This window comes from Aotus nancymaae, unplaced genomic scaffold (assembly GCF_030222135.1).
Source record: "Aotus nancymaae isolate 86718 unplaced genomic scaffold, 86718_ANA_hifiasm-v0.15.2.pri h1tg000117l, whole genome shotgun sequence".
Classification (NCBI taxonomy): Eukaryota; Metazoa; Chordata; class Mammalia; order Primates; family Aotidae; genus Aotus; species Aotus nancymaae.
Window position 1 is genome coordinate 891,928 of NW_026988532.1, and position 12,173 is coordinate 904,100.

Here is a 12,173-nt window from a genome sequence, read left to right on the forward strand (position 1 = left end):
TCATCTGCCCTGAAGGGCAAATTTGCCAGCTGCCAGGCAGTTTTAAAACCTTCACTGACTCCCATTCACCCACAGAATAAAATTCATGCTCTTTAGCTTGCAACACAAGGACTTTTTATCCCCTACTCAGCTCTCCAATTTCATTTCCCATTGGTTTCCAGTTCTCTCTTGCGTTTTATGCTTTTGCAATATCAAAATGCTTACACACACAGGCACACACACGAACAAAATTTTTTGAGATCTCTACATACTTACAAATATTAATTTCTCTGTGTGAGATGGCCCCCTGTACCTCCTTATCTGGAAAATTCCTCTTTATTTTTCAAAGTCCTACACAACCATTCCTTCTTCAATGAAGTCTTCCCTCACTCTTCCCAGAGAAAATAAAATACTTTTTGTGAACATTGTATACACACTACTGCCTATATATGCAGTATTATTGCATATTATTTTACATATCTGTGTTATTATGTATCTTTACTTAAGTGTCGCCTCTAGCTCTTTGATAGTGAAGATCAGATATTAATTCATCTTTGTATATTTAGCACCTACCACACTTCTGGCACAAAGTAAGTGCTCCTTAAGTTTTTATTGTGATAAATTGCACAGTGTTTTTATTCCTTTGTCTTCCTCAGCAGCTATATCCAACCAGTTAACATCTCTTTACAATGCTACATCCTCAATAGTTTATATTATATATTTCTCTTTTGTTTGTTTTCATCTCCACAACTATTAGCATAATACAAGAGTTTATTCTCTTTTATTCATGCACCCAGTGGTATTTGTCAAATATGTGTGGTTTGGGAGAGGCAAAGTTGTGGAAACATGTCACCTGGTCTGAAGAAGCCCATGATAATTCACTGAGGGGACAGATAGACAATTATCATTGAAATAACTTCACTGATTTTCCATCCCATGGTTTTCTTCTAATCTTATATCTTCTTCACAACACCCTTGGACAAGGGTCTTACCACGTTGACCAAGCTGGTCCTAAACTCCTGGGCTCGCATGATCCTCTTGCCTCAGCCTTTTGAGTAGCTGGGATTACGGGCATGTGCATCTATGCCTAGCTTCCCTCGGAGTATTCTTCATGTGGTCAAATTATTTTTTTGCTTAAAATCCTATAGTTACCTATTTATTGCAGAATAAAAATTCACCATTTAGACTGGCAGTCGGGACTCTATGCTTTTTATGTCCTATTCTACCCTTTCCATTCCTCCTCTACTTCCTGATTTCTTGCCCACTTGTCAAAGGTTAATTAAGATGATACCTTTTCCATAAAGTCTTCAGGATCCTTCTAGGAATAATAAGCATGTCACCTCTTGTGTTAAAACATTAATATGCATCCTGCATTGTGTTATAATTATTTATGTATGTATCTATCTTCATTATAGATTGGGACAAGAAAATGATTTGAGAGGGTTTTTTTGACATCACAAAATGAATACTAACAGAAATATAGTGGGCTTTGAATTTAAAGCTTACATGTTATTTCATTTAAAGGTTATTCTTTTTTTGTTTTATATAGTTCTCAATGATACTTCTGTCTATGACCTTTATAGAATCAAACACCATGATGGTAAATTTAATTTTATTTATAAAGAATATGATTATTTTACAAAATAACTTCACACCAAATTTAATTTAATTCTCTAGAAAGGATTTTATTGCCCAGAGCCACAGTGGAATTACATAGCAAGGAGCCTTCCTTAATGAAGAGTAATTATTGTACTGTGGTAATCTCAAATGCAAAGTAGTGTTACAATAGGTATATATATTATACTTGCCAAATAAATTATTACTGCTTACCCTTTTGATTAAAAGATCAAAGACTTTTTAATCATGTCATTGCACATTTTGCATATAATCTGCTGAATCCAGTAATAAGTGATAACAAACCTATCATTTATGTAAATGTTCAGAAGCTTGACAATAAAGTAATGAAACTTGAATTAGCTCTTATGGAAGAATGAGGAGTGCAAATATGTAATCTTTGCATATGCATGCAAGGTAGGATAATTCTTTTTTTCTCCCCGGTTGAGAGCCCTTTCCTGATGCAAAAGTGATTTCACGTTGCTTTTAGATCTTTATTTGATACATTGGCCTGCAGGGCAGATTACTGGAAAGAGTTGTGGTGAAATTCAGGCAGAAACATGGGCAGCCATGGAAGAACTGCATAATAAAGATTAGTTTTCCATGTATATTGCAGTTAAAATTAAATACTATTTATCTGAATATACTATATTTCTTAGTGTTAGAATTAAATTTTCTTATAAGATACATATTTTATTAGAATATTTTATTGAGATGCAATGTAGCTGTTGTAGGAAAAGGAGCATGGAATATAGAGTCAGATAATCAACTGTGACTTTGGGGAAGGTACTTACAGTCACTTTATTTCAGCTTCTTCATTTATAAATCTTTAGAGGATTGTTGTAAGGATCAAATCTGATGAAATATGTGAAGCATCCAGCACAACTCTTGGCAGCATTCCTTTTCTCTTTCTGTATGTTAAATACATATAAATTTTACTTGAGAGTAAGTGGCCTCTAGCCCTTAGATTCTTGAATGCGTATTTTCTTAGGAATAGAGATGTTCTCTTATATGAACACAACAGTTAACATGCTTCAGTAAATTTTATTTTCATGCAATACTTCACCGTTTGTATTCCAATTTTTTTTTAAATTTTGTAAAGACTAGATCTCACTATGTTGCCTAGCTAATCTTGAACTCCTGGACTCAAGAGGTCCTCCTGCCTTGGCCTCCAAAGGGCTGGGATTACAGCCATAAGCCACTGCACCTGGTCTGTATTCCAATATTGTCAATTGGTCCAATAACGTTCTTTATAGCACTTTTTCCTTTCCAGCACACATTCCAGCCTAAGGTCACAAAATCGTATTTAATTGTCATGTTTCTTTAGACTCTTGTAATCTAGAGCTTTTCTACAGCTTTTGTCTTTTATGACATTAATATTTTTTAAGACTATGACTTCCTTCCCCCTTTCATAGAATGTGCCTCATTTAATTTATTTCACAGATGTAAATTTCATGCCTCAAAGACTGTATCTACTCCTAGATTATAAAAATATTCAAGTATGTTTTTTTCTAGTTCTTGTAATAGTGCATTTTGGAAAATCTTTGATTCATTAACTGATGATCAAGAAGAAAAATGTGGTCTCTTCATACAAAAGAATGTTATTCAGTCACAAAAAGGAATGAGGTACCGAGACATACTGTAACATGGATGAACATTAAAAACATTATGCTAAATGAAAGAAGGGTATACAAAACATAAAAGTAATGAGTGTCTGTTACAACAATACAGAGAGTACAGTGGACTATTCAGTAAAAAAACAGCTATCTTTTCCTCTTCCCTTATGTATACACACATACATTTATATATTTGTATAGTGTATATACAAATATATATAGGACATATGTGATTCCATTTATATGACATATATAGAATAGGTAAATCCATACAGACAGAAAGCAGATAAGTGATTGCCAGGGGCTGCTGGGAGGGGAGGGACTGCTTAATGGCTACGGAGTTTCTCTTCAGGGTGATGAAAAGTTTCTGGCTGTGATGATTATACAACACAGTGAATTGTATATCTTAAAATGCTAAGTATTAGGTTATGTCTATTTAGTCACACTGTATAAAAAATCTTTGGTCCATTTACAATTGGTTTAATCAGGTAGGAATGAGTTTTCAGTTGTTTGGTTTTTTTTACCAGCTGATTATCCCATCACCCCAGTGTCTAAATGATTAACCTGTTTTTACCCAGTTATTTGAAATGTCTCTTTTAATCATATGATATGTTCTAATATACACTTGAATCTTTCTCTAGACATTCTGTTCTAGCCCAGAGTTCCAGCTACCTCTCCCTATTCCAACGCCATATGGTTTTATGCGATGTAGGTTTATATCATACTTTGATATTTTGTAGGGCCAGTTTCCCTGCTCAATTCTTCACTCCCAGAACTTTTCCTTTTCAGAATTTTCCTGGAAATTCTTCTATGTTTATTATACAAGATAAATATTATAATCTCTTATTCAAGTTCCTTGTTAAGGCTGTTTATTTTTTTACATAGAGTTTATTTTTTAGAGTAGTTTTAGGTTCACAGCAAAACTGAGCAGAAGGTACAGAGATTTCCCACATATCCCCTGCCCTACACATGTGCAGCTTCCTCCATTATCAACAACCAGCACCATAGTGGTACATTTCTTACAATCAATGAACCTACAATGACACATCATTATCACCAGGTGTTCATTGTTTATGTTAGTTTGGGCTCACTCTTGATGCTGTACATTCTGTGGATTTGGACAAATGTATAATGACATATATCTGGCATTGTATTGTCACATGAAACAGTTTCATGGCCCTAAAAATTCTCTGTGCTCTGCCTGTTCATTTCTCCCTGCCCTCTAACCCCTGGCAACTGCTGATCTTTTTCCTGTCTCCACCGTTCTGCCTTTTCCAGAATATCATATAGTTGGAATTAGACATTGTGAAATCTTTTCAGACTGACTTCTTTCACTTGGTAATATGCATTTAAATTTCTTCCATGTCTTTTCCTGGCTTGACCACTCATTTCTTTTAAATACCGAATAATAGTCCATCGTCTGGGTGTACCACAATTTATTTATCTATTAACCTAATGAAGGACATCTTGGTTGCTTGCAAGCCTTGGCAATTATTAATAAAGCTGTTATAAACATCTGTGTGTGGGTTTTTGTGTGGATATAAGTTTTCAGTTCATTCATTTAAGGACCACAATTGCTGGATTGAATGGTTAAGAGTATGTTTAACTTTGTAAGAAACTGCCAAACTATCTTCCAAAGTGGCTGTGCCATTTTGCATTCCTACCAGCAATGAATGAGACTTCCTGTTACTCCACATTCTTGCCAGCATTGGTGGTGTCAATGTTTTGGATTTTGGCTGTTCTAATAGATGTGTAATGGGCCATTGAAATCTTGATTTCAAAGTTTATCATCTAATTTGAGGTTAGTTCTCCATTACTCAGATCTTCTTTGTATCTTATCGTGGAGATTTGTAGTTTTTTCCAGTAAGTCTTGAATAGTTTTGCAAAATTTATTTCTACTTATTTATATATGTATGCTATTATCAATGACGTATCTTATTTCACATTTTCAAAGTAATTTTATGTCTGAGAGTCATTGATTTTTATATATTTCTTTTGTACTAATTGCCTTATTGAACTCTACTTATAGAAGACATGATATATCCTCCTTCCAAGTTCATATCTCTTATCTATATGCATTCTTGAGTACTTCTCACCCAACACACTCTTCTTCCATTTGCCATGAGTTCTCCTTTTTAGCTGTGACCCTCAAATCTATTTCGCATTCCAGACTTCTCTCCAGAACTTGAGACTCATGTATTCTTTTATTATTCCTCCAGCAAATATTTGTTGGGTCCTGACTGTGTGCTACACCCTGTTCCAGGCATATCTCTTGGGAGAGAAAAGCAACTAATTCCTAACAAGTAAAATTCTACTTATAAGAAAATAGCCCTGCTCCTTTGTTGTTAAGATGGTTAAGTTTTGAAAGGTAAAGCATTAAATTACAGAGAACTTACAGGTTTCAAATAGTTTATATTTATAAAATGATGCCAAAATGACATTGAACCATTATCTTGCAATGTGTTTTGATGCCCCATATCACTCCTTTGATCTAAGAAACCTATTTTTACATGTTTCAATTTTACATTTGTGGTAAGGAACTTCAAAATGTAATGTTGTCTTACCAAAAGAATATATGGTGTTAACTGTCATGAGGATTTAAACCAGTGATCCTAAATAAATGTGTTAAATCCTTTACTTGCATGGTTAACCAAGCAGATTGTAAGTTGAGAATTAAAATTTAGCTTTTATATTTTTCCATTGGCTTGCTTTCATGATTAATCTAAAGTCAGATTAGCTCAGCTTCATCCCTCTGTCAGAATATTATAGAACTAGTCCTATTACTAAGGAAAAGAAACTCTTAAGTATTTAGGAAGCTGATTATAAGCTACTATGGTTATTCTGTAAGAAGAGAAAGTGCAAAAACCAAGATTTAGGATCCAGATTCTACAGGGAATTATTAGGTGATTTGGAAGAAGTTATAACTCTTTTCTTTAGCTATAAGAGGAGATTAAGTGTACATTAAGTGCTTGCTCCTCAACTGCCGAGGAAGGTTAGAAAAATAAATAAAATAATATATGAAGACCTTATGATCTCCTTGTTATTGATGAATCCTAGGAAAGGTCACCTAGTTAAGCCTTCTTTTCAGTGCAAAGAATCCCATCTGTTGTCTTCCTAACAAGTAGATAGATAGCAGGGCTCTCCTTGTGTATTACAGAAATCAAGGGTTATAAAGTCTTCTATTTAAAAAAATGATGGTTATTAATATGCACTTTAACATATCCTCTAATGGCAAGGACTCAAATGAGGAAAATCATCTTGACTATCAGTGATTTCTGTATGAAAAATATTCTAAGGGCGCATGGAATTTTCTCATGTAAGACCGTCTGGAGGCAATACCAAGTGATATGGAAAATATGAACAGCATAATAGATGTAAACCTGCTTCTAGCCACTGTATACTTAGAAGGTTTCATTTCCACAAAAAGAAATAACTTTGATTGTATTGGTATTTAAAATTTGGGATAATCATGGGTTATAGTTAACAAATGTAACATTTTCTACTCCAGTGTAACTCAGTAAATATCAAATGTAGTAAGATTCTGAAAGCAAAATAATTGCTATCAGTGTAAGTAAAATGTGTTAAAGTTTTTGCTTTGTATTCTCAAAATGAAAAAATGAAACGAAGCAACATTTAAAGTAGTCATGTAGAAAAAGTGCTTAAAGTAACAAAAACATTAATAATGGTCAAGCTAATCTATTATATATCAACTACATCTGTCAGTTAAATGACAGCATGGAACAGATACTGTTTTCATTATAAAAACAATTGAGTAAAAACTGAAAAGCATGGCATACATAGGTAAAGCTGTAGAAAATCTTTCTGGTTTCAACATCCCTAACATCATTCCTCCTACAATAAATAAACAGCACACTGAAGTGGAATGAATTTTCATTGTCTCTCTCCCACAACTAAATAGGCAAACTAAGGACTCCCATAAAATTTCCTTATGGTGTTTTGCTTCCTCTCCAAAAAATTCTGAACACAATCAATTATTAGCAAATATATCCTTAAATATGGCTTTCTTTAAATTATGCACATTTTCTTTGTAGCATTTACTAAAAAATGATTCTTTGTTTTTAGGAAAAAGGTACTAAAGCTTTATTGCTTCTTAAAATGGTTTCAGAAAAACTCTTGAAAGTTCATTTACTATCTTTTTCTTTTCACTTGAAGTACATCCTGTCTGAAACAGAATTACTAACAAACTTAAAGTAAACACTTCAGGGTAACTGGATTAGAAATATATTACATTTTAAATGGTAGCTCTGAACGTACCAGAGGACAGACTTCAGTATAATAATAGAAAAAAAAACCCTTTGAGGGCTGTGGTAAGCCACAGTCGTTTTTAAAATACCTGTTAAATAGAAAGAGTGGCTTATGCTAGCGGTCAGTGTGTGAGAAATTCGAAATGCTTAGGGTTTCAAGAAATCAAATCTCAGAACTGGTGATTACAGATATTTTTCTATGCATGGTAACTCAATTTATATAATTTTACAGTTTGTGATGAAAGGAATATACTTTCTGATAACTAATGAAAGTATGAATCTATGCATTATACTTTGACAGAAGCCATAGGGAACTTATATTGAACAAGGTTTTCATCCCTTAGGGTTATTTCCCTAAAAATGAGATGACACAGAGACCATCATTATCAAGGAAGGGACAGAGTAGAACCCTGACACCATCTGTTGCCCGCACCTGAAACATGGACAACAGTGATCCTTTACCTTTTTCTTCTCCCTCACTCCCCACATTCAGATATTCACCAGTCTGCAAATGATACCTGTTCCGTATCTCTTGAGTGTATCTACTTTTCTCTCCCCTGCCTCCCAGACATAAATCAGGCCACCTTGCATCTCACCTGAAATTTTGTAACAGCCTCCTGACCACAGCCACTCTCACCTTATCCAGTCCATTCTTCTTGGGGCAAAGTGATTTTTCTAAACTGCAAATACCCCTCATGTAAAACTGTTCAATAATTTGCAGTTGCTGTCTGTCATAAAGTCCATTCTTCCTTATGTGGCTTATAAGATCTTCCATGATCTTAACCTCCCTCAACAAATACCTCACCAGACTCACTCCTTTACCCTCTTAGTTACTAAAACTGCAATTCCTTGAATAAGTGATGTTCTTACCTCTGGGTTTTTGGACATTTCCCTCTTGCCTCCCCAGCATCATCTCATAGCATTGACCCCTTACTGGAGCATCACTCCACCAGGGTCCTGAATGCATTAAATGTGTTCTGTCTCAGGGCTAATTGTGTCTTCTCTGACTCGAATGTCCCCTGCCCCCACCCAGTTATGAAGTATATCTATGAGACCCCGACATGTTACTCTCGACAGCTGTATGGAAAAACTGAAATGAGGAAGAACAATACTTTAAGCATATCCTGAAAACAGATTCAAAAATTCGAACTTCTAAGAAACTGTAGTGGAGAACTAGTAAACAGACGAGACAATATGAGACAATACAGACTCTTTTTTCACTAGCATTGAGGAAACTAAGGGGCTGAGACAGAATGTAGACAGGTTTTTCAGGTAGTGCTGGTGGTTGCAAAACAATTTCAAATAATGAGTTGCTTATACTACACTATAATAACTTGCTTATGGTCTCTGAGCTGGGGAGGTTTGCAGACCAGTGAGAGGAGCAGAGCTATTCTCAACCAACTGGGAAGTCGGCACCGTAATAGCCCCCGATGCTTAGCTTCTACTCTGTCATGCTCCCCTGCCTAATCTCCAGACCTGTATTTCCAGTCATGTGTTGCATAGTACTATTTGCGGGGGATCCCACAAGCATCTCAAAAACAACCTGTCTAGAACAGAATTTGTCATCTTTGCCACAAGACCTTTTCCCTCGCCTATTTATGGCACCACCGTCCACTCAGACAACCAAGCAAGAAACCTAGATGTTTATTATACCTTACGTTCTCACCATCCACATCCAACCTTTTACCCTCTCCTCTTGATGTGACTTTTACAATTTCTCAATAGTGCTCAGATCCATTTACTTCTCTTTATCCTCACTGCCTCTACTTTTATGTGAAGGCTACACTGGTCTCTGAGCAATAACAGGTCCTAACTGGTTTCCCTCCAGTCTTACCTCACCCTCATTCATTCGCCACACTGCAGCCAGGGTGATATTTCCAAAGTTCAGTTGTGTTACTACTCCTGCTTAAGACCTACAGTGATTGCCTATTACCCTCAGGATAAAGCAGTTGGAGCAGTTAGCGAATATTTGTTGAGTGAATGATCAAATATCATCTTTTCAAATCATCAGAATAACTTTAGTTTGGACATTATTCCATTTTTCAGGTGAGAGCACTAAGGTTAAAAGAGTGTTAAGAACATTTGTCTGACTGATGAAGCTGTGCCCTTTCTATGTCACACTGCCTGTTTTTTTCTATTCAAAGATAGCCTTTCCATGCAGACAGTGAAGAAAGACTGCTGATTGCATAGTGGATTTCTGTCAGTCATGCACAAGTAAATAATCTCTCATTCCAATAATGTTGTAGCAATTGCTTTACAAAATTATCTTGCACTGCAGTAAAACTGTAATTAAAACCTTCAATTAAGCAGAGTTTGTTTTAAGAGCATTCAGAGGAAAGATATTGCAAACTTTAAGGCAAAATAGCCATATTACCAAAAACAAGCTGATAGGATTTTTTTTTTTTTTTTTTTTTTTTGAGGCAGGGTCTTGTTCTGTTGCGTAGGCTGGAGTACAGTGGTACAAACACAGCTCACTGCAGCCTCAGCCTTCCAGGTTCAAGCAATTCTCCTGAGTAGTAGCAGCCTCAGTCTTCTGAGTAGCTGGGACTGTAGGTATGCACCACCACACCTGGCTAATTTTTAAATTTTTTGTAGAGATAGGGTCTCGCCGGGTTGCCCAGACTGGTCTCAAACTCCTGAACTCAAGCTATCTTCCTGCCTCAGCCTCCCAAAAATGCTGGTATTACAGGCATGAGCAACCATGCCCAGGCCACATAGGATTTTTAAGATATGTTTCCAGAGTGTAACCTGGAATTTCTACACATGAAGCTCCATGGTATATATTGTCTTCTATGGCATGTATAATAGTCATTAAATAGAGCTTATATCAGAACAGTGCCTGTCACATAGTAGATGCTCAGTAAATATGTGAATAACTGAATAAATTAAGGAATGAGATCCAGGATTATTTTCTTATTTATGGTGATCATATTATTCCTATGAAGGGAAGATAGTAAATGAATATATTTTAGCTAAGTTTTTCACTATGTAGGTCAAAACAAAAAAAAGAGCTTTGTTATCCTTACTAAACTAGAAAATTCATGTAATCAAAACAGCTTATTTCCCAAATATACTGGTAAAATATGCATATTAGCCTAGGTTTTAAAGTTTCTATTGAAGTTTAACATTACTTGCATTTATATTTAACTATGGATTTAGCCATATAAAGAAGATTGATAAAGTTGGTTGAAATGGAAGTTTTGAGTTTATTTGTAAATTATAAATATTAGAATTATTCCAGTCTACATTAAGATTTCAGATTCCCTCTGGGTCATCTTTTTCTTAACCCTTCTTACAGTAATATACTATGGAGTTACCTAACATCATAATTTTATTCAAGGTTAATTCATTCTCATATTTGTTACATCATAACAAAAGTAGAATACTCATTTTCTGAGTGAAATGTACAATAGGTAATTTTTACTGAGGGAAAAGGCACCACTGGAATTGCATACATCACACACTATACTTCTAGGTCTTCATTTTCATAATAAAAATTACATTTCTGATATCATTTTTAACATTTTAATAAATGAAGCTCTAATATGAAGAATTTAAAGATACATAACTGAAGAAAATTAAATCTTATCTCTCCTTTAAAAAAAATCAAATCATTATCTGTACTATTGGTTATATCGTCTGATCTGCTTTTGGGTCATGCTGCAAATAGGGCCAGAAAATGGTGTGGAAATCAAGCTTGAGTTTCCACTGTAATCTAATTATGATTTGGTTATGATACACTGACAGCGTGTATCATCTTTAGTTACATCCTCGCAGTGTATGAATGTAGGTCTAATATCTTACTGCTTCTAAATGAATCTGTATAGGAAATTTATGTATATCAGCAATCTGAAGGGTTTGTGATGGAAATGAATCCCACTCTGAGACATGGATGAGATTATTTTAGTACTAAAAAGTTTTGATACACTTAATAAAAATTTGTTGTCAACCATGGCATAATATTGAAAAATTAGAAAAATCCTGGGGTGGGGTTGACAACTAGGTTAGTATTAAGTGGTAGATTTTTCAGAACCCCTTTTTGAGAAGACTTGGGATTCTGGGGAATGCGATTACTCTTTGCCTATCTACCTTGGTTGGGGAAGCACAATGTCACACTACTTTTTGTTTGAGGAACCTTCTCTGATTCTTGAATCACATGAAGAACAGCCACAATAAGCTTCGCATAGAAGCACGTCTTCACAACAAGTTTTAAAAGAGGAGGAAGTGCTGCATGCATTGTGCGTCTATGCAAATTCACATGACTGTGCGTGGGGGCACTTTGTGCAGGAGAATCCATCTAGCGTTGCTTTCCTCCCTGAGTCTCTGAGGGTTGGGCTTCCTTCCTGCTGTAAAGTGGGGTGGGAATCTCTCTGAAACCACTCTATTTCCCTGCCTTGTTTTTAAACTCCCTGTGAGCTATGCAATAGATCAAGCTCATTCTCTTTGTTGACACACTCAGCTTTGCCTTCTCATGCATCTGACTTCAATGTTTTTCGCAGTCTTCAAATGAATTTTGTATGAAACAGAGCAGCTGCCTGTAACAGATAGTAGCAAAGCACCAGGTCATAGACCTGATCAGGTCATAGACCATTTGATCAGCTGCCCCTTCCTAAGCTGCAGTCTGCTTCTTTGAGGGTTGCCTCAGTTCTCAACTGCCAGAGTTCAAGAAAATCTGATCATAGTTTGATTCCAGGAGAGA